Genomic DNA, 21,405 nt, shown 5'->3' on the forward strand with positions numbered 1-21,405 from the left:
TCAGACCCTCCATTCGCTGGGCCTCAGTCCCCTCTGTCTGGGGGGCGCCCGGAGCTCCCAGCACCCGCAGCCATTGGGTGTTTACAAGCCAACCTTCTGCCACATTGGCAGGGAAAATAAATCATCATAATTCTGTTGTGTGTGAGCGAGTCCTGCTCCCAAACAGCTTACAGTGAGTGTGTGCAGCGCCTGGCGCGACAGGGCCTCGATCTCGGCCGGGGTCTGGGCAGCGCCTGGCGCGACAGGGCCTCGATCTCGGCCGGGGTCTGGGCAGCGCCCGGCCCGACGGGGCCCTGATCTCGGCTGGGGTCTGGGCAGCGCCCAGCCCGACGGGGCCCCGATCTCGGCTGGGGTCTGGGCAGTGCCCAGCGTGACAGCGCCCGGCCCGACGGGGCCCTGATCTCGGCTGGGGTCTGGGCAGTGCCCAGCGTGACAGCGCCCGGCCCGACGGGGCCCCGATCTCGGCCGGGGTCTGGGCAGCGCCCGGCCCGACGGGGCCCCAATCTTGGCTGGGGTCTGGGCAGCGCCCGGCCCGACGGGGCCCCAATCTTGGCTGGGGTCTGGGCAGCGCCCGGCCCGACGGGGCCCCGATCTCGGCCGGGGTCTGGGCAGCGCCTAGCACGAGGGGGCCCCCATCCCGGCGGGGGCCCGCAGCCACTACCCCATTGCCCTAACCCCGGGGAGAAGGTGGATCGCTCCCCCTGGAGCCCAGTCGCAGGCCCGGGGGGAGCGGGTTTGGGTCGGCACCTGAGCGAAGGGTTAAAGGCTGCAGCGCAGCCGGCCGGGGGCTGGGCCGGGGCTAACGAGGTGCTAATTGGGCTGGGGAAGGCGCCGAGCCGGCGGCGGGCGGGGCAGCGGGAAGCGGCTCCCCAAGGTAAGAGCAGCCCCCGTGGGCCTGGGGTCCGGCTGGGGAGGGGGCCCCCCGGCCGCTGTTGTGGGGGCCCGTCGTGCCAGGCGCTGCCCGGGCTGAGATGGGGGGGCCCATCGTGCCAGGCGCTGCACAGACTCGGTCCCAGGCACTTTCCCTGCCATGAAGAGCTCCGGGTCTGACCCGGCCAAGGCAGCTCATTCTCCCGCACGTGACTGGAGGGGAAACTGAGTCCACGGAGAGGCCAGGACTTCCCACAGGTGAGTGGCATGAGTGGCCGTGTCTCCTGTGTCCCAGCCCAGAGCCGCCCCCCGGCAGCCTGTAGGGAAAATCCTCTCCCTGTCTCTGGTCCTCCCCCCGGCCGCCCAGGAGCCAGCCAGCCCCCCAGCCATGAGCTCACAACCCGCGGGGTCTGCTCCCCCATGCCCGCCTGCTGCCCGAGCCCCGGAGCCATGTCCCAGTCTGCCCGCAGGGGCCTGGTGCGTAGCCCAGCGGCTTCTCTACGCCCAGGGCTGCGAGTGGCCTCGAGGGGCCCGTCCGGTGGGCTCAGGTTCCCGCTGCGGGCGGCCGGGCACGTCTCTCTGCTGCCCGGCTCCGTGGCTCGAGGGTCGGCGCGAGATGCTGTCTCAGGCCTTCTGGACGGGTGACGGGTCACGGCCCCGGGCTCCTACCGGGCCTCGAGCCTGCCCTGTCCTGTGCTGAGCCCGGCTGGGCGTGGCAGGGGGCATGACTGCGGCAGGCGCATTGTGTCGGGGGCTGGCAGCAGTCGCTGGTCTGTGCCAGTGCGAATTCCCCTGCGAGCCCACTCCATTCCTGGGCGGGCGGAGATGAATGCCCCATTCTCTCTGCGCCAGCAGCTCTGGGCCTGCCCCCTGGGCCGTGCCCGGCCTTAGAACCGTGTCTCGGGGCTCTGTCTCCGTGTCCCCCGGGCGCTCGGAATCACCAGCTAATCGCGTTCGCCGGGCCTGCGGCAGGGCCTGCGTCTGACCCCCGCCCAATCCCAGGGACTCCGCGCGGCAGAGAGCCCAGGAGTCCCGACTCCCAGCCCTGGCTGCAGGCGCCGGCTCCGGGCCTCCCGCTGCAGGCAGTCGTGATGCTCCTGAGTGCCCAGGCCCCAGCTGCCGGGCGCTACCCCCCTTCCCCCTCTGTCCACTGGCAGCGCCGCCCCTGCGGCACCGGGATGTTTGCAAGGTGCCCCCACGTAGCTAACCTGCAGGGCTCTCCCCAGCCCCCGGGCGCGGTACGTGCTGTCATCCTGCTGTGCTGGCCTGGGACAACCAGGTACCATGAATCCAGGGTCCCAAAAGCCTCCTGCCCGGCCCTGCGGCAAGGCGCCATCTCCTGGGACCGGCCTTGGCATCAGGACAGGGCTGCCCTGGGGTTCTGGGAGGGCTCCCGAAGGTCCCCGAGGGGGCTGCGGCTGCAGAGACTCTCACAAACTACTCGACTCCCCCCCTCTTTCGGGGGCTCTGTGTGCGAGGGGCTTTCTCCTCCCGCGGCAGGACTCTGGGTGTGACGCTCCTTCCGGCCACCTGGGCGGCTCCTCCATTGCCCTGGGCGGTGGCTTCCCGCAGACCGTGCCCCGTGGGAGCTGCAGTGTGTGGGGCAGGGCAGGGCCCCGTTCCCGTGTCGGGGTCACGGGGCTCTCTGCAGGAGCTGCCAGGCCATGCAGCCCGGCCTGGCACACGGCTGTGGCGTTAATCGGGGGGGTTGGGGCAGACCCACGTGGCTGCTTCCTATTTCCTGCTCTCTTGCTCGTTACACACGACTGGTGCGTGGCGTCCCCTCTGCGTGGGTGGGAACGGCTGCCCGGGGCGCAGGACGGCTGGGACTCGGGGCCTGGGGACTTACGAGCAGGACCTGTGCAAAGTGCTTCTCTCAGGAGGGAGGCAGGAGGGGTAGGGACTCGGACGCCTGGGTTCTGCTCCTAGCTTGGCCGCTGTCCGGCGGGGGGATCTTGGGCAAGCTGCTTGCCCCCCGCTGAGCCTGGCAGATAATGACCTGCCCTCTCTGGAAAGCACAGAGCCCGAGAGGCGTGCTCGGCGCTGGACACGCCGCACTCCGCTGCCCCGGTCAGGCGCGGCGCGGCTCTCGGCGGAAGGCCCGGCTCACGGGAGCGCGTCGGACGCCCCCAGCGGCACTAAGCGCTACGTCCCGCCCGAGCTGGGTCTGGCGCCGGAGCGATTTACACGGCCACCTTCTCTGCTACCAGCACGCTCCCGCCGGGAGGAGGGGGCCGAGGTGCTGATGCCGAGTGTATGCTGGGGTGGCTGACGACGGCAGGGGGAGGCCGGCCGAGTGTCTCTTCGGAGCCGGGCTGGCTTGCACGGCCCTGAGCGTGCTCGGTGCGTCGCACACAATGGTGCGAGGTGTGCGTCTGTTACTGGGGGGGGGCAGGGACCCGATGGACACACGGGCTCCATGGGAATAGGTGCTGTACACAGATGGTGAGCTGAATTGGGTCAAACTTAATTGAAACCAGGTGTAACAGCTGCAGAGAGCTCGGTGATGGAACCAGGTGGCTAAAACACCCGCAGCCTCCTCCCAGAGCACAGGTACACCTGAGCAGAGGGGGTCTGATGGCTGGGAATTGCCCGCTGGAGCGGGGTGTCTGCGTAAGAGAACCTGCGGAAAGCCGAAGCGGCAGCCAGAACCAGCACTGGGAGGAACCTGGTTCGGAGCAAAGCCGCCCGTGGGAGCGCTTTTGGGCAGGGTGCTGGCTGGGAAGGGGCGTGAAGCTCTTTGCTGATGCTGTCTCCTGGTGTTTTATTCCTGCTGCCCGAGGGAAAGCTGTGTCTGTAAGCGACCAAAGACATTGTCACAGCGTTGTCCCCCAGCTCCTCCGTCAGCTTCTCCTCTGCACCAAAACAGCCCTTGAATGTGGGCGACCTGCCTGGGCCCGAAAGGCGCACCAGTAGCAGACTGTCCTTGCCCTGAAGAGCTTCGTGTTGACGTAAAGAAGACCCAGGAAGGCTTTGCCCCGTGTCAGGGGGTGAGCAAAGGCCCCAGGTCGGCGGCAGAGCTGGGACTCCAAACCCAGAGCTCCCCAGACCGAAGTCGGGTTCTGAGGCGGTGCAGAAGGGACATTGCTGGAGCTGGGGTGGGGGAATTGAGGCAGCGTCCGGTGCAGCTTCAGGCAGCCTGGCCCCGGGGCTTTCCAGAGGCTGCGAGGTGGGGCCGGCGGCATGTCCGCTTGTCTCCTGGTGGAAGCTGCTGCAGCGGAGGATGTCCTGTGTTTACGATAGCTGGGCAGGGCTTCTCTCCCACAGCTTGACCTGTTCCCAGGGAAAGGGCACAAACCGTGTCTCCCCTGACGGGATCTGGGGCGGGCGTGGCTGGGCTTCAAAGGGGGCTCCACATCTAGCTCCCCTCAGCCCGGCTTTCCTCCTGGCTCGTTCGGAGCAGAACCTGGCACCTCCCGGGCGCTGTCTTGGGAAGAGCTGAGAACCCAGAGCCTGGCAGTGCGGCAGCCAAGGAGGGGCTGGGGCCGGGGTCCTGTGCGGAGCGGTCCTGGCCTCGCATGCCCTGGCGCACCGTGGACAGCCGAGGTCCTAGCGCGCCAACAGCCCGGCCCCTGCGGGGGAAATGAGCAGAGCCCAACCTTCTCCCTTGTGAGCAAGCCTGGGATTTGGAAAGCAGCCTTGTGACTCTGGGGAGGGCCTGAGTCCCGGCTGTGGGCGGCATGGGCCCCTCCCCAGAGTCACTCGCCGCCTTGGAGAACTTGGGTCTTCAGTTCTCAGCTTCTCCTTTATTTCTCCCCTTTTGCAAACGGGAATCTTGTGAGGAGACTCCCTGCAGCCGGCTTGGAGCCCCTCAGGCCCGCTTTGCCTGGCCGCTGAGGTGTCCCTTCCCCTTGGGCTGAAGAGTGGCTCCCCTCTGCCTCGGAGAAGGAGAAACCCCCCAGGGCTGCTGGCACACAGCAGAGCTGGGAATGGAACCCAGGAGTCCTGATTCTCACCTCCCCCCCCCCCCCACTCTAACCACTAGCCTACATTCCCTCTCGTCCATGGATGCTGCTTTCCAGACAAACTTCCTCTCTCTGACCGATTCAAGTGCCAGTCACTGGAAGTCCTGGGTCAGTCCACCCCCTTCCTCTGGCCCGTGCCCTTGTCTTCACGGCCACACCGGCTGCTGCTGTGAGACGCGAGGCGCGGGCTTCCATCCGTGACCCAAGGGACGCGGGTTTCGGGGCCCGGGGGCAGATCTCCAGCGAGGGCCGGGCCCCCCCACCACGCCGCACTCCGGTATCGGCGGGAGGGCAGGTCTCTTCCTTTCCAGTTCGGAGCCGGACAAGTATCCGCACAAGCCACCCCCAGGCCCGATGCTGCATCTCCGCCCTTCGCGACACCTCCTGCAGCTCTCAGGGCAGAGCCCTTCCCCTGCCCGGCCGCTGGGTCCCCGCTGGGCAACTGGCTCCGGGCTGTGTGGCTCGGGCCTGGGCTCCCCTCCTACTCCTGGGGTGCCCACACGCTGCTGCCAGCCCGGTCCCTCCGCCCGGACACGGGGAGCAGCCACTTGCACTTTAATTAACACCTTGCGAGACCTGCTGTTTGCAAGGTGCTGACGAGGGTGCATAGATCAAGGTGCTGCTCCCACGCGGCCCCGGGAGGACGTGCTGGGGCCAGCTGGGAAAAGCACGACACCCCTCCCCCGTGACGAAGCAGGACTGTTCTTAATGTTTCCTCTGAATAGTGTGGGGGTGCCTCAGTTTCCCCTAGGCAGTTCTTAAGTATCTAGGGGGTGGGGTAAGGGTGTATGATCATTGCAGAGCCCTAGAGGGCAGGTGTGTGCAGGGGTCTGGACACAGAGAATGGCCAACACCCTGTTTCCTGGCACCTGATGGCCTGGGCCCTTCCCCCCTGCAAGGTGAGAGCTAAAGGGCTGGAGAACAAAGGAATCCGGTGACCTCCTGGCCCGGGAAAGGGACGAAGCCCAGAGGAGGAGGGGCTGGAGAGAGTTTCAGTTTGGGGCTGGCTGGGACATGGAGTGAAGGGCAGACGTGGTTGTCTGGCTCCCTGCCCCCCAGAATGGACCCAGCTGAGGGGTCCTGTTCTCTGCACCTACAAGCTCTGTGTTAGACCATGTTCCTGTCATCTAATAAACCTCTGTTTTACTGGCTGGCTGAGAGTCACGTCTGACTGCGGAGTTGGGGGCAGGACCCTCTGGCTTCCCCAGGACCCCACCTGGGCGGAGTCGCTGGAAGAAGCGCACGGAGGGGCAGAGGATGCTGAATGCTCCAAGGTCAGACCCAGGAAGGTGGAAGCTGGGGAAGTCTCTTGCCCTGCAGACAGGCTGCTCCCCGAGAGGAGACTCCCCCAGAGTCCTGCCTGGCTTCGTAGGGAGCCGTTCCAGAGCATCGCCCGGTGACTCCGGGACAACTGGTGTCAGCGGTGGGACGTACTGCACCCCACGGATGGCGCTTCCTGCAGTAAGTGCCTGGGGAGCAGTAAAACGAAGGGGGATTGACGAGGACCAGGCGTGCTGAAGGCTCAGAGAGGAGCGGTTTCAGGGGGTGGTTAACCCCTGGGAGTGTGTGACCAGCGAGAAGGACTGTGCAGTAATGGGGTTCCCCTGGGGACTGCAGTGAGCAGTCTCGGGGGCGGAGGAGCCTGCGGCTTGGGCCTGGGAGAGAGAAGGACTGTTGCAGTAACAGGGTTCCCCTGGGGATTGCAGCGGTCCCGGGGCGGAGGAGTCTGCAGCTCGACCCTGGCAAAGAGGTGGTGACCTCGAGAAGGGCTGGCACACTAGGGGTTCTCCCTGGAAACCGTGGGGAGCTGAGAGCACACAGGCTTGTGAGTCCACCACAACTTGGGAAGAGCGGAGTGATGGCCTGTCACCGTCTCCTTAAGAAGGACATTGTAACCCTGTGCAGAAAGAGAGGGTTGGGCATTGGAAAGTTCATCAAAACTGAAAGAAAAGGAGTATTTGTGGCACCTTAGAGACTAACCAATTTATTTGAGCATAAGCTTTTGTGAGTGAAGTGAGCTGTAGCTCACAAAAGCTTATGCTCAAATAAATTGGTTAGTCTCTAAGGTGCCACAAATACTCCTTTTCTTTTTGCGAATACAGATTAACACGGCTGTTACTCTGAAACCCATCGAAACGGAGTTAATCGTGCAGCTGGAGGAGGATGACCGCTCGAAGGAACAGATTTCTGACCCCAAATGGGGCTATAGCAGGATCTGGGAGCAGCTGGAGTGGGAGCCAGGCATCTCCAAGACTCCTGTCCCCGACCACACGAGGGTCTTCACGATCGGGTTCCCCATTGGGGGATCGGAGATGGACAGGATTGGAGCTGAGTCCCAGAGAGCAAGAGGACTGTGAGAGACAGCGAGAGTCCAAGAAAGAGCTGCAGAAGCAGCAGCAGCATGAACTGGCGGTGGGGGAGCGGAGAGGCCTAGGGAACCTCCCCGGGGTGAGTGGGGATAGACCCCGGGGGGGCCAGTTCCGTAGGGAACCTCGAGACTAAATTGCTGCCCCTGGTTAAGGAGGGGGGGATGTGGATGCCCACCTCACTGCCTTTGAGCAGGCTGGAGATTTGAACCAGGGGGACCCTGCAGAAAAGCCCCAGTGTCTAGCTCCCTTGCTGGGTCCCAAGGCCATAGACTCTGTCAGCCAGACGGGTGGGGAGGTGGACAGGCTCCCACTCCTGACCCCGACCTATATGTCTGTGTGGAGTTTCCTGGGGCCAGGCCCCTCGGACCTCCAGTGGGAGCGGAAGGTGATGGTCAATGGGGAGACATTTCTGGGGTGGCGAGATCCTGGGACAGAGAGAACTGTTGTCAGGCCCTGGGGGGTGCAGCCTCAGATGCTGAGGGGCTGGGTGAGGGTCCCAGGGATGAAGCCCCTCGCCCTGCCTATGGCCCAGATCCCTGTGCAGACCCAGGAGGGGTAGGGCTGGCTGGCCATTGGGGTTCTCCAGGATACCAGCTGCGAGACCCTGTTGGGGGGGGACTGTGTCTCTTTGGGGCAGGATCCAGGCCTTGCTCCTGTAACTCCCAAGGGTTTGAATTTGAATCCAGGGAACTGATCGGCAGAGAGGGAAATGGTCAGTGAAAATGCAGATGACCTGGCTGGTAGGGGGGAGGAGCGGCTAGGCTCAGGCTACCTGCCTGCCTGTAACCAGACCCCTGGGGCTGGGTGGGACAGAGAGATGCTCCCCGCCCCCTTGCACACTGGAGAAGGGGCTCAGGCTGGCTCTGATGCAGTGAGGAAAGCAGGGAGCTCGCTGCCTACCCCTCTGGGACAGCAAGGGCAGCGCTGAGCACAGTGGGAGCTGAGACCCCAGCTGAGTGGGGGGAGACACAGGCAGGGCAGGGGATCTGTGGGGAGTGGCAAGGTGCTTGGAAAGGAAAGTCTGGATGAGCCTAGGCAGCCTTGTGAGCCGATGGCTGTGTCTAGTCAGCAGGGTGGGAAGGCGAGGAGAGTGGAAGATGAGTGTCCCTGGACCTTACCTGTTAGCTGGGTGGAGAAGTGTGACAGGGAAGGAAACGTGCCTGTGTCTGTCAGGGGTATTGACTTGCCTGTGGAGGGAGCTACCGGTCTCCAAGCAGTTGTCTGTGACCAGCCTTGTGTGCTGGGACAAGGGGAAAGAGATCCCAAGCTGGGTGTCTGGTAAAGGAGAAAGTGTGTCCTGCTCTTCTTTGTCTGTGGAGCAGACAGAAGGGGCCTTTCAGCCTGTGACGGTTGAGGGTCGTGCCGTTGTCTCAGAGCTGGTTCTGGATTCAGCTAAAGCCCAGGAAGGGAAGGGTCCTAAGTTTGTGTCTGCTCGGGAGAATGGCCCTGTAACTAGGTCGCATCCAGTTAGTGTCTATGTAAAATCCCAGAGACCAGACAATTCGGGTGCTTGTATTTTGCCTGTTGCGAGTGTGTTGTTGGGAAAGGGTGTCGCAACTCTGTCTGATCAGGGTGAGATCCCAGCCAGGGCACAAGGAGAGCATGAAGGTGTGTGATTGTGTTACCTACTGAGGGTGTGGAAACCTGTAGCAAGAAGGAAAAGATTCCTGAACTTGTGTGTGGCAAAGGGAAGGCGAATGCTTCTGACCTTTTATCTAGCAAGTCTGTCAGTTTGCCTGAAAGGGGATTGTGTAGGAATCCGCCGGATGGGCCAGAGGTAATTCTGGATGTAAGGGAGACCCAGAAAGAGTCTGTTGTTGCTCAGGAAAGTGTTCCTCTAGAGCAAGCCCTAGGTGAAGAGGGTAAGGGCAGAATTTCTGTGAAGGGTGAATGGTTGCATAGAAAAGCCCTAGGGAAAGGAATCCTCATGGAGTCTTTGCAAGCAGTTTACTGCAACTGAAGGGTGTGCAAGTGATTTAATCAAGAAAGTTTCAGTTCCTAACAGCCAGAAATTTTCTGTTGTGAATGGATCCACTGACTGTCCTGTTGAAAGACCCAGTGTGGATAGCTTTGAGAAGGTCTCAGATGGAGTGAAAGCTGTTAAGAAAGTTAAACAGTACTATAACCAAGTGGCTGTGTTTGGCCAGCTTGTTGGGGAGAAGACCCGATCCCAGTTTGACCCCCTGGGGTTTTGGGGTGGCCAAAGGGCACAGGCCGCATAAACCTTCCCACATGCGGCCTGCAAGTGCTATTGACCACCCCCAACCTAAGGGAGGGCGTGAAACTGGAAGGGCCTGGTGTAACTCCTACCAAGGAATGGGAGAGATGCTGGGGCATCCCTGGGAACGCTGACGGCTTCGAACTTCCCCAGGTCACTGGCTAAAGTGACCCCGCTCAGTTCGATCTCGAAGGGGGGAGAGATGTGACGAAGTGGGACTGTTCTTAATGTTTCCTCTGAATAGTGTGGGGGTGCCTCAGTTTCCCCTAGGCAGTTCTTAAGTCTCTAGGGGGTGGGATAAGGGTGTATGATCGTTGCAGAGCCCTAGAGGGCAGGTGTGTGCAGGGGTCTGGACACAGAGAATGGCCGACACCCTGTTTCCTGGCCACTGATGGCCTGGCCCTTCCCCCCTGCAAGGTGAGAGCTAAAGGGTTGGAGAACAAAGGAATCCGGTGACTTCCTGGCCTGGGAAAGGGACAAAGCCCAGAGGAGGAGGGGCTGGAAGGAGTTTCAGTTTGGGGCTGGCTGGGACATGGAGTGAAGCGCAGACGGGGTTGTCTGGCTCACTGCCCCCCAAAATGGACCCAGCTGAGGGGTCCTGTTCTCTGCACCTACAAGCTCTGTGTTAGACCATGTTCCTGTCATCTAATAAACCTCCTGTGTTACTGGCTGGCTGAGAGTCCCGTCTGACTGCGGAGTTGGGGGGCAGGACCCCTCTGGCTTCCCCAGGACCCCGCCTGGGCGGACTTGCTGTGGGAAGCGCACGGAGGGGCAGAGGATGCTGAATGCTCCGAGGTCAGACTCAGGAAGGGGGAAGCCGGGGGAGCTGTGTGTCCTGCAGACAGGCTGCTCACAGAAAGGCGACTGCCCCAGAGTCCGGCCTGGCTTCATGGGGAGCAGATCCAGAGCATGGCCCGGGGACCCCGTGACAGGGCGTATCGCTGAGACGGGGAGCCAGGACTCCTGGGTTCTGTCCCCAACAAAGCGAGTGCCACCTCCAGCACCCAGCCCTGGCCCAGCGCGGCCTCCGGCGGCCTGGCCCTCGCCCTGCCTGCCCTTCCCCTGCGCCGCCCGGGCACCGAAGCCAGGGGCTTTAACTTCTTGTCTCCCTCGTCAAATCCGCCCTGCGCAGGGAGGGGGAACAATGGGCCGCTGCCTGTGTGGAAATGCTGACGCCGGGTTTGCGCTAATCTGCTGGGTCCGCGGCCCATTGACTGCTGCGTGCAGGGGGCTTTAGCCTCCGGCGGCCGGGAGCGGGGTGGTGGGGAGAGTGGGCCGCGGCCAGGCTGGGGACGGCGCGGCGGGAAGATGTGCGACTGCTTCACCGAGGCTCTCGGCACCGCCTGGTCCCTGGCCGCTCAGTGTGGTAAGCCGAGATCTGGGGGCGAGGGGATTTCTGTACCCAGGAGCTGGCCCGAAGGCCAGCGCCCAGCGCCCGGGAGGTGGGGGGTGATTCCCAGCCCTGAGCACCAGCCGCCGGCAGGGGCTCTGCTGCTGGGGCCGGAGGTTCGGCTCTAGAACCGGGAGCAGCTTCCCCCGGGCCAGCGCCGCCCGAGCCCGTTGCTGCCGCAGTGACCCGCGGGTGGGGGTCTCGCTCCGCGTCTGCCCAGGGCCAGGGCCGGGGCTGCTCCGGGCGATCGCTCAGCGACAGCCGGGTCCCGGTGCTGCCAGGGCCCCTGCCGCATCCGAATGCCCTGCAGCCAGCCAGGGGCTCCCCCTGTCCCGCTGCCAGCAAGGCCGAGCCCCAGAGCGGGGAAGGGGAGCCCCGAACTCCGGGGTCCCAGCCCTACCCGGGGGTTTGGCAGCTTCCGGTTCTTCACCTGGGAGCTTCCCCGAGGCTGCTGGGGGTCAGGGCAGGTGCGGCTGGGGGTGGATTGCCGCGATTGCATTTCCAGCGGGCCTGGAACAGACCCTCCTGGTTCAGCCTCATCTTTGCGCGTTTACTGCCCCAGTCTGCTGTTGCCTGCGGTCCCAGCCGAGGTGGCAGACCCCTCCTCCCTCTCCGCACGTCAGGCCCAGCGGTGCACGATGCTAACCAGTCATCCCCCTAGTGCTTTGCACGGCTGTGAGGGACATGGCACCATCTCCCCCCCATCACGGTAGGCAGGAGCGCGCTGGACAGGACAGTTCCTGAGTCCCGACCCCTGCCTCAGTTTCCCCCACCTGGGAACGGGCTAACCCTGAGAAATGGAGCGCTCGCACCGGTTCTGCCGGCAGGCCGAGGGCTCGGCTCGCTGCTGACAGCAGTGAACGCGGGAGCTGCCAGGCGCAGTTCGCTCAGTGCGGGGCCCTGTGCGGCGAGCAGCCGAAATTCCCTTCCCCGTCCCTCGCGCGGACACTTGCCCTGCTGTGCATGGTGGCCGGCCCGACTGAGTCGCACGTCGCACCGTGACACTGGGGCAGGGTGGGGTAACCGGCCTCTGTGCAAACCGCGGCAGCGTGAACTCCCTCCGCACTCGGCCGCAGGCTGCCGCGCCCCGGAGAAGGTCCCTAAAAACACCAACCCGTGGCCAGTCTCTGGAGCCCATGTGCCGTGGGTCGCTGTCTCCCTGGCCGTGGGCTCTCGCTGGGCCCTGCTGCCTGCCAGAGGGGCTGCCCCCCCAGCCCTGCCCCCTGCCCTGTCGTACGTGGCAGCAGCGTGACCGGAGCTGGGAATGGGACCTGGGGCAGCGCTGGGCACGTCCTGGCTCCTAAGGGCAAATGTATGGGGGGGGGGGATCCGGGGCTAACCCTGGCAAAAGAGATGCCATAGCTGGGATGCCAGGGAGGAGGTCTGGACGCTGGGAAGCCCAGAGCAGAGGGGGTTCCGCTGGCTTTGGGGTAACTGGGGATTTGGGGGGGCCCTTCTGCACATGGCCCGGTTAGGGTTGCCAACTTTCTAATCAGAAAACCAAACACCCTGGCCCCGCCCCCTTCCCTGAGGCCCCGCCCCCGTTCCTGAGGCCCCGCCCTCACTTGCTCCACCCCCCTCTCTTGCTCTCCCCCACACTCACTCACTCTCACTGGGCTGAGGCAGGGGCTGGGGGTGCGGGCTCTGGGGTAGGGCCAGGGATGAGGGGCTTGGGGTGCAGGGTGGGCTCAGAGCTGCGGCGGGGGGTTGCAGGGGGCGGGAGGGGACTCCAGGCTGGCACAGGGGGTTGGGGTGTGGAAGGGGGTTCAGGGGGCGAGGTCCCCCATTGGTCGCGGTTCCAGGCCCCGCGCGGAGCCAGGGCAGGCCCCAGCTGTGCCGCCGATTGGACTTTTAATGGCCCGGCTGGCGGTGCTGACCGGAGCCGCCAGGGCCCCTTTTCACCTGGGCATTTGCAAGGCGGGGCCGGTGTCTAGCCACCCTGCCCCACCCACTGCCCCTCTGCCTGCTGCAGTCCTGGGCTGCCCTGCAAAGTGGAGCGTGGGAAGCTGCTGGGGAAGTCCCGTGTCTCTGCACCGGGCCCTGCCGCCCCCCAGGGTCTGGTCCCAGCTGCTCTGCGCTCGGGAAGCTGGTTTTCACCCTGACTCGTCTAAGCGCTCAGAAATCTGGCTGCTCACTCAGGTGGCCTTGAGCTTCCGAGTTCAGTTCAATCTGCCCAGGATCTGGCTTCTCTTTCCCCCCGGAAAACTCGGGCAAATGTCTGTGTCAAGTCCCCTTCAAAACTGTCAAACCTTGAAACACGGGGCTTGGGGCGGGGGAGGTTGCTCCTTTCTTCGCAAATGATCAGATTGTTTTCTTTGGTCCCAACTCCCCTACTCCCCCAAGAAAAGGGGGGGAGCTGGTTTGGGGTGTCTTGGATTTTGCTTTTGACCCGTTTGAGTGTAATGTGACTGGCTCGGGAACGGCTCCGTGCGCCAGCGCTTCCCCACACAGCGTTCCCCACTCTGCCTCCCCCGCGTACCAGCCGCATCTCGCTCCCGGTTCCCTGGCCGCAGCGCGGGGCGCGGGCATGGGGGACGGTGCCTCCCTGCAAACTGGCCGAGAAAGGCACCTGCCTCTGGTCCCCAGCTGCCCCTGCCCCTTTAAGGGCTGCGCCCGGACTGTAAGTAATATGTGGATCCCATAAGGGGCCGCGTGCACACAGACACAATCCCACGGACTCTGATGTGGGCCTGGCTGCAGCCAATGGCTGGGGAGTGCCTTCCCCTTTCTGCTCTGGGCTAGAAGCTGGCTGTGTCTCCAGCCGCCTTTTCCCAGCCAGCTGCAGGGCTCGCTGGCCTGGGCCACTTCCCTCCCGCTCAGCAGCTTTCGGCTCAGCGGGCTGCGGGTCCAACTCTCCGCAGGCGGGGCGCCGAGAGCTGGGGACGGGGGCCAGCTCCCAGGTAAGGCGCTGCATGGGGGTGGCCTGGCACTGCCCGTCTGTCACCTCCTGCGGGTGGAAGAGCAGCAGCAAAATGTGCCAAGATCCCACGGGGGCTTTTCATGCGTCTTGTCTTCTTAAAAACCAGTTTCCTGCTACTGAATCCCAGACCAGGGCGAGCTCCCCACGCAGCGCCCCGGCCTTTGGGGGAGCTGTCGCGCGGCCCCACTCGCTCCATGCACTCGCTGTCGAGGGCGGGGGGGACCCCCGTGGATTGCTGGTGGGGTGGGCGCACGTCCTCTGGAAGCTGGGCTGAGACTCGTCCTGCTCATTTCATGCAAGGGTGGGGGGCCTGTCAAATAGCTGCAAGCACTGAGCTCTGCCCGCTGGCTGCGGGGTCGGCTGCCGGCAAAGTCCCTGCCCCGAGGGCAGCAGCCGCGGGGGCAGAGAAGCTGCAGATGCGCCAGGTCTGCCCCTGGCTGGCGTCGCTGCTGATGCTGATCCCATTTGGGGAACGGGGACGAGCTCTGCGCCCCCCTAAGTTCTGGAGTTGGGGGGCTGGGCTGGGCGGCTGCTGGCTTTGGGGGGCTCTTTGTACTTGTCAGGGGTGCGAGCGCTGCCGAGCGAAGGGATGAGACCAGACCTCTGTGGGGAGGTTAAGCTGCATCACTTCAGGCCCACCCAGCGCTCCGGTGCGCCGGTGGGGGGCTTGGGCATGGGGGGCTGCCACCAGCGGGTTTCAACGTTCAGTCGCTGGCCAGCGGGTTTGACCCCAGGACGGCCGGGCCGCCCAGTTCAGTGTGGGTCACGGCAGGGCCGCCGGTAGGCACGAGCGGGGTGAGCAGCCACCGCCCTGCAGCCTGGGCTATGTCACCAGTGCAAAGCAGGTGTGCAAGGGGTGACTGGTGCAAACGCCTGCACGAGGGACTTGGGGTGGGTGTTGTGTGTGGCTGGACCGGGGGCCCGGCCCCGTGAGCTGAGCCTGCGGCTGGATTCTCTGCCCAGCCGCTCGCAAGGCTGCAGGGCCCGGTGCTGCTCCACGTGGGGAGGGTCCAGGTGCCCCCGCCGGTTCCAGGGCGTGCAGGGTCAGGCTGGGCGGGATCCGGTCCCGTGCGGTGCCAGTCTAGAGGGCAGGTGGGTCTGTGCTCTGACGCGCTGCCCAAGCACCGGGGTTGGAGCTCAGGCACCCTGGGGTGCATAGCCCCCCGGCTGAGCCAGCTCTGGGCTCTGACCCTTGCAGACAGCAAGTCCCTGCTGTGCGCTGCCCCCCCCATGACCCCTCCCGGCTCAGTTACGCTGGGCAGAGACTCCCGGCGGCTCCCCCATGCAGGAAACCGGCCCTGCCCGCTTGGCCTGGCTGGTGAGTGCTGTCCGTGCCGTCCTAAGCTAGGGATGGGAGACGGGCCAGGTCTGCCCGCTGCCGTGCCCCAGCAGGGCCAAAGGCCCCCGGGCCGGGGGACGGGCCGGGGTCTGCGCTGGGCTGTGGAGCAATTGGGCACGGGACAGGCCCGAGGCGGGCGGGAGATGGTGAGGTACCCGCTGCGGGAGGTGCCGGAGCGAGCGGGGGGCTGCGCCAGGGGGCTTCTGTTGATCTGCCTTCTGGGAGGGTGAAAACCTGCCGTTCTGCCCCCTCCTGGGTGTAACCCGCCCGGCTTCCCTCCCTCCCTCTCCTAGGCGGTAGGGCCGCGCTCCCTGCTCCGGGGTCGGTCTGTCCTGTAGCGACCCTCCGGGGCTGGGGTGGGGCAGGGCCTGCCGCAGAGCCCCAGGCCCCAAACTAGGGGAGTCCAGTGGCCTTTGCACCCCCCTTTACTCTGCTGCAGGACTTACAGCCCCCGGGCTCGAGGCCGATTTTCCCTCTGTCCCCAGGCCCCGGAAACGCCCCTGTCTGAGTGTTCGCTGTGCTGGCAGCTGCGGTTTCTCCCCCCACGGGCAGGGCCGTGCGTTGCCCCCTAGGAAAGCCTGGGCTGGGTTCACTCCCCCGGGCAGGGCCTGTGCCGTCCCTCCAGCACCGGGCCGGTGTCTGCCACCGGCTGTGCTTGAAGGGAAAGACGCCGTCTCTGGCGGAGTCCAGAGTCCAGAACGAGCCGGGGAGCCGGCCCGGGGACCGCTCGGACTTGCAAACCCTCCGTGGCTTCGGAGCCGGAACCCGCCAAGCGCCACCCTGGGGTCAGAGCCCCCCGCACGGCTCCTCGGGCACTTTCCTGACCTGGCCGGTCCCAGCCCAGGCAGCAGCAGCTCGAAGCAGGGGCCCCGGGAGATCGCTCCTGGCCAGGCAGGAAGGCCTAAGGCTTAGCCCTGGCCCTGGGGCTCTGCTGCAGTCTTCCCGCGTTAACGAACACTGGGAAGGCCGCGCTCGGGGCTGTACAGACAGGGCGCCGGGAGCTGCATGCAAGCTGGGGCCAGGCTGCCGCGGGATAGTGGTTCATGGTTTGCTTAGTACCAGAGTCCACCGGGCTCCCCTCCTTGCCAGGAAGATGGGCTGAGGGGCCCCTGGCTTGTGGTGGCCCCTGCCCGAGGGCCCTGCGGGCTAGAGACCAGGGCCCAAGCCGGGTACATTGCACCTGCCAAGTGTTCCTCGGGGGGCCTCGGACCAAGCCGTGCCCTCGCCGGCAGGGCGCGCGCCCCTGCCCGCCGGCACAAGAAGCCATGGCGGTGCAAGTGCCCGGCAAGTGCTGGATTAAAGGGTCTGGGGGCCCTGGGCCCTGTGGAAATTGGGGGAGGGGGTGGCACCTTTGCTCAAATTTGCCCCAGCACCCCACCCCCGGTCACGAAGGGGGGGTGAGGGGCTGGGCTCAGTCCACCCACCCCAGTGCGGTGGTCGGGGTCCCCCCTGAGACGGGGGCTCTGCGCGAGCGCACCCAGTGCGTGCTGGTTACCGCAGGCCTGGGTGCGACCGTCTCTGAGCCAGGGGCTTTTGCCAGCGCGGCTGTGCTGGCCGGGGATCACCCCGTCCGCCGGAGCTGGGCTGGCCCGAGGCGGGCGGGCAGAGCTGGCTTTAGAGCCCCACCAGGGACCTCTCCTGGGACCGGTGGGCTTACGCTGGCCGGAGGGGGCGAGGCTTTGGCTGGCATAGGAAGCCGTGCACGAAGCGCCGGCCAGCCAGTCCCCCCTGCACACTGGCCAGGAGGGTCTGCTTGGCCCGGGGCTGTCTCGCTTGGCCTCACGGGGAGCTGGGGCTGGACCCGAGGGAACCGTGGACCTGATGCTCCACGGGACCTGGCCGGCTGCTCTGGGAACCCAGCCCCTGCTGCCATGTCAGTGCTTCTGCCCCAGGAGCCGGGGGAGCTCCGCAGGGCCACGACCTGACCCCCACGCCCTGCGGCCAGCGCCAGCCGGGCAGGATGCGTGCCGTGACTCGCAGCACAGGAAGCCACTTCTCAAACTCCTGCTGGTCAGATTCCCCGGCCCCGCTTCCTCCAGGAAGCGACTTGACAAGTTTGTTTTGCCTGCAGCCTCTTCGGTCCCGAGGGAAACTCCCTGGGGCTGGGAGGTGGGAACTGGCGCTGAGCGGGGCGCCCGTCCTGGCAGAGCTGAGGCGCTGATCCGTGGAGGGCGAGAGCAGGGTACTTCAGGGCTGCACAAACTGACTGGCTGCAGCGGAGACCCCTGCCAAGGGCTGCCTGAGAACCGGCCCCGAGCGAGCCCAGGGCCAGAGCGTTGGAAAACCAGGGCAGGAGAACGGCCCTAGCCAGCTCTGAGCCCAACACAGAGACCGCGGCTCGAATTCAATTGCTGGCTGCTTAGATCTTCCACTTAATTGGCTCAAACTCTTTGATTCCCTCCCCCCCCCCCCCCGCCTCATTTAATTAGATCATTATCTCTGGCGCTAAACCGCTTCCCCGGGCTGGGTCTCCTGCCGGCTGGGTCGGGGCTGGCCGCAGGCTGCCTGGCGCGGAGCCCACTGGGGGCAAACGGGAACCTGCTGGAAAGTCTAATGGGGCCCTTCCAGCGGCAGGACGCCCCTGGCCCTGGTGTGTGACGGGAAAGGGCGGGATCGCCCTGGGCAATGGAGCTCCAAGGCCGGGGCTGTGCAGACCGGTCGGTGCCCCAGAGCTAGCTGCCGTTGGCAGGGTGGGGGAAGGGGCAGTCTGAGCACAGGGCGGGCCGTGGGAGGGGGAAAAGGTGCAGAAATGAACTTTGTGGGCTCAAGAAGGCACTGTCAGCACCACAGCCTGCCTGGAGAGTCTCCCTTCCGCCTGCCCCAGCCCACGGGCTCCGGGCACGGTGTGGGGCTCTGTCCGCTCCTGCAAGCTTTGAATCCAGCACAGTGAGGTGGGTCAGAAATTGGTGTTGCAGGAAGGCTTAGAGACCCCGACTGAGATGGCGGCCCCGTGGGCTGGGTGCTACCCTGGCACACGGTGAGAGTCCCTGCCCCAAAGAACTGACCATCCAGAGGAAGGGTCATTGTGCCCATCTTACAAATGGGGAAACTGAGGCACAGATAGGCCTGACTTGCCAGGGTCACATGGGGATCTTCCCAAATCCCAGTTCCTTCACCACTGGGCCAGAAGGAGCTGGCTCGTGTTTCTAAGGGAGTCTGGAATCTAGCCAGGTTCACGGGGGCTGAAAGCGGGAAGTAGGGAGGCTGAGCTATGGGGTTATGTTTGCCTCTGTCCCGCAGCCTGGGGCAGCTGGGGTGGACATGGGAGCAGAGTTTGGCTTGAGGCGTTTGCACTTCACGGCCGGGCCGGGCCCAGCCTGACACTAGAGAGTCTTTAGAAATTAAAAAACCTGCACGCCCCAGTGTTTGCTTGTACGCAGAGGGCACTAGCATAGGTCGTTCTGTGGGGACTGGGAGCCAGGACTCCTGGGTTCTATCCCAGCTGTGGGAGGGGAGTGGGGCCTGGTGGTCAGAGCAGGGGGGCTGGGAGCCAGGACTCCTGGGTTCTCTCCCCAGCTCTGGGAGGGGGATGGGCTCTAGGGATTAGAGCAGGAGGCTGGGAGTTGGGTTCTCGATTCCCAGCTCCTGGCACAGATGTGCTGGGAGCCGGGCGTGTGACTACCCCACTCTGTCTCTCACTTTCCCCACTATATAAAACTCCTTTTGAGTCTGCCTGGCGCGGTCGGGGGCACCCCCAGCCATTGGGGGGAGATGCTGTCTGGCCTGGGCTATGGGGACGCTCCATGGCTAACAGCCGTGGCCTCGCACTGCCGTGCTGGGGAAGGGGCCTGGCTTTGCCTCTGGCTCTGGCCCCGGCCCCACTGGCTAAACCCCTTTGCCGGCTGGCTGCTCGCCCGCCCATCCAGCCGCCTGGGGCCGTTGAGGCCGCCGGGCCAGAATTAGAAACGGGAAGCCGGAGCAGGGTGGAGCCCAGCCGAGGCGCTGGAGCCAGGGAACTGGGGCCTCCCGGTGCCGCTTGGCCTTGGGCCGGGCCTGAGCCAGCACTGAGGACCGGGGCCAGCCCAGGCAGCTCGGCCTTGGGCTGACGTCTCTGCCCGGGGCAGGATATCGCCGGAGAGCAGCCTGTGGCTGGCCGGTGAGTGTGGGGGGAAGGAGGAGGCCTCGGCCTGCCCCAGCTTGGAGCCATCCCCCCGTGGGGCCGCGGGTGGTTCTTCTGCAGATGTCCCCCGGCCTGGCCGCGTAAATGCAGCCGCACCATCCAGCGGCCCCTGCCTGCACCCGCCGCCCCCCTGGCCACAGGGTCGATGCTGCGCCCATCGCTGCTACATCTGGGCCTCGGCCTGCCTACTGCGTGTTTGTACAGCGCCAAGCGCAGTGTGGCAAGGCAGCCTAATGGGGAGAGCACTGGGCTGGTGGGACACCTGGGTTTTCTTCTCAGCTCTACCAGTGACCGGGCCTCTCTCTGTGCCTGTTTCCACATCTGCCTGGACTGCCAGCTCCGTGGGGCAGGGACTGTCCCTTTGTTCTGATCGTACAGCGCCTAGCGCCGGGGGGGCTCTGGGCCGGGGCTGTGCGTGCTCCAGCGCTGCACTGGTTGGTGGCCGTTTGGGTTTGGTTTGCTTTGGTTTTTGTTGCTGGCACAAAGAGCTAAAACTTGACACGTTTTCGTCCCTTTGCAGCACAGAAAGCCCGCGTCTCCCGCAAGAGCCACCGATCCCCTCCTTTACCACCCCCCTTTAATAATTTTTTTCTGCTGAGCCTATAAAATACTTGGCATTCCCCACTCCGCTCTTGCGGGGAGGAGAGGCAGAAGGAGCCGGGAAAGGCGAACAAGCTGCCGGTTGTCCTGCTAGCGAGTGGGACGAATTCGCGACTCTCCTTTCATAACTTTCCCCCTCGAGGGCCCAGGGTGCTTTAGACGCTGGGTGAGGGGAGAGCAGCGCAGGGGGACGGGTCTCTGGGCGGCCTGGGGTGGGGGCTGTGTCAGAGGTGGGACTGACCCCCCAGGGGCCTCTGCAGACGGAATGAATCTCACCCTCTGCCCAGCATCTCTGCCCCCGCGCCCCCGGGACGAGGACTTGGGTTCGCCTCTCCGCCCGCCCGGGGCGCAGGGCTGGCTGCTGCTCCCATCCGCCCGGTTCCGTTCTGGGCGGCGTGGGGTTAACGGGAGCCCTGGTTTGCAGCCTCTGTGCAGAGCTGGGGAGACAGAGTGCCCCCCGGGGTCACGCCTGAGGCTGGTCTCTGACCCCCAGGGCCGAGCTGCCCCATGCTCCGGAGGAAGGGTGGCCTTGGGGTGGAGGCAGCGGACAAGGCTACAAGAGGCTGCCCAGGCTCCTTGGGCAACTTCATCTCTCTGGGCCTCAGTTTCCCCACCTGGATGGGAGAGCTGGGCTCCGGGGCTGGCTGTATGACAGGGCCACATAGGCTGAAGGACAGGGAGTCAGGCCACCTGGGTTCTGGTCCTGGCTCTGTTGCCTCCTTATGGGCAAGTTGCTTCCCCACGGTCTGCTGTGTCCCTGCCCCCGTGTGCTCCTGGCATGTCTCCCGCGCAGGGTCTGGGCAGCGCCCGGGACCAGGGGTCTCTGAGTGCTACCCTCAGGCACCCGGTAACAAGCTGCGCCAGCTCGACACGCCGGGATGGAGCTGAGCCCAGGCAAAAGGCCGCATGGATGCTCCTGTCTGGCTTTAAACCCGGCTTGTTTCAGCGTCACGTGGGAGCTGGGCATCGCGCTTGGGCTCCTGGCGCTCGGTCTCTGCCAGGAAGACCCGACTCCCCGGCAGGGGACGGCAGGGGACGTTTCTTGCTCACATGGCGGCAGCCTTGAAAACGTGTACGTGCATCTCCCTACAGGGCCAGTGCCAGGTGCCCCAGGGGGAACGAACAGAACAGGGAATCACCGAGTGATCCATCCCCTGTCGACCATTCCCAGCTCCTGGCAAACAGAGGCCAGGGAGACCATTGATGGACCTGTCCTCTATGAACTTTAATTCTTTTTTGAACGCTGATATGGTCTTGGCCTTCATAACATCCTCGGGCAAGGAGTTCCACGGGTTGACTGTGTGTTGTGTGAAGAAATACTTCCTTTGGCTCGTTTTAAACCTGCTGCCTGTTAATTTCGTTGGGTGACCCCTGGTTCTTGTGTTATGAGAAGGAGTAAATAACACTTCCCTATTCACTCTCTCCACACCAGTCACGATTTTACAGACCTCGACCCTGTCCCCCCTTAGTCGTCTCTTTCCAAGCTGAAAAGTCCCAGTCTTATTAATCTCGCCTCGTACAGAAACTCTTCCATGCCCCTCATCATTGTTGTTGCCCTTTTCTGAACCTTTTCCAATTCCAGCCGACCTTTTTTGAGATGGGGCGACCACATCC

General features: G+C 64.6%; 1 protein-coding gene across 3 annotated transcripts in view; it reads left to right on the forward strand.

Moving 5' to 3' along the window:
• Nucleotides 1-915: 915 nt before the first annotated feature.
• Nucleotides 916-21,405, forward strand: part of PRX (periaxin) — a 41,232-nt gene continuing 20,742 nt past the window's right edge. For 2 of the 3 annotated variants that reach the window (XR_006287207.1, XM_037884561.2), the window contains exon 1: nt 13,538-13,712. The gene's annotated coding sequence lies outside the window, so the exon portion shown is untranslated. Of the gene's footprint in view, nt 1,129-13,537; nt 13,713-21,405 lie in introns of those variants that run through there. The other variant, XM_043534559.1, reaches the window with a different exon arrangement.

This window comes from Chelonia mydas, chromosome 23 (assembly GCF_015237465.2).
Source record: "Chelonia mydas isolate rCheMyd1 chromosome 23, rCheMyd1.pri.v2, whole genome shotgun sequence".
In the NCBI taxonomy this organism is placed as follows: Eukaryota; Metazoa; Chordata; order Testudines; family Cheloniidae; genus Chelonia; species Chelonia mydas.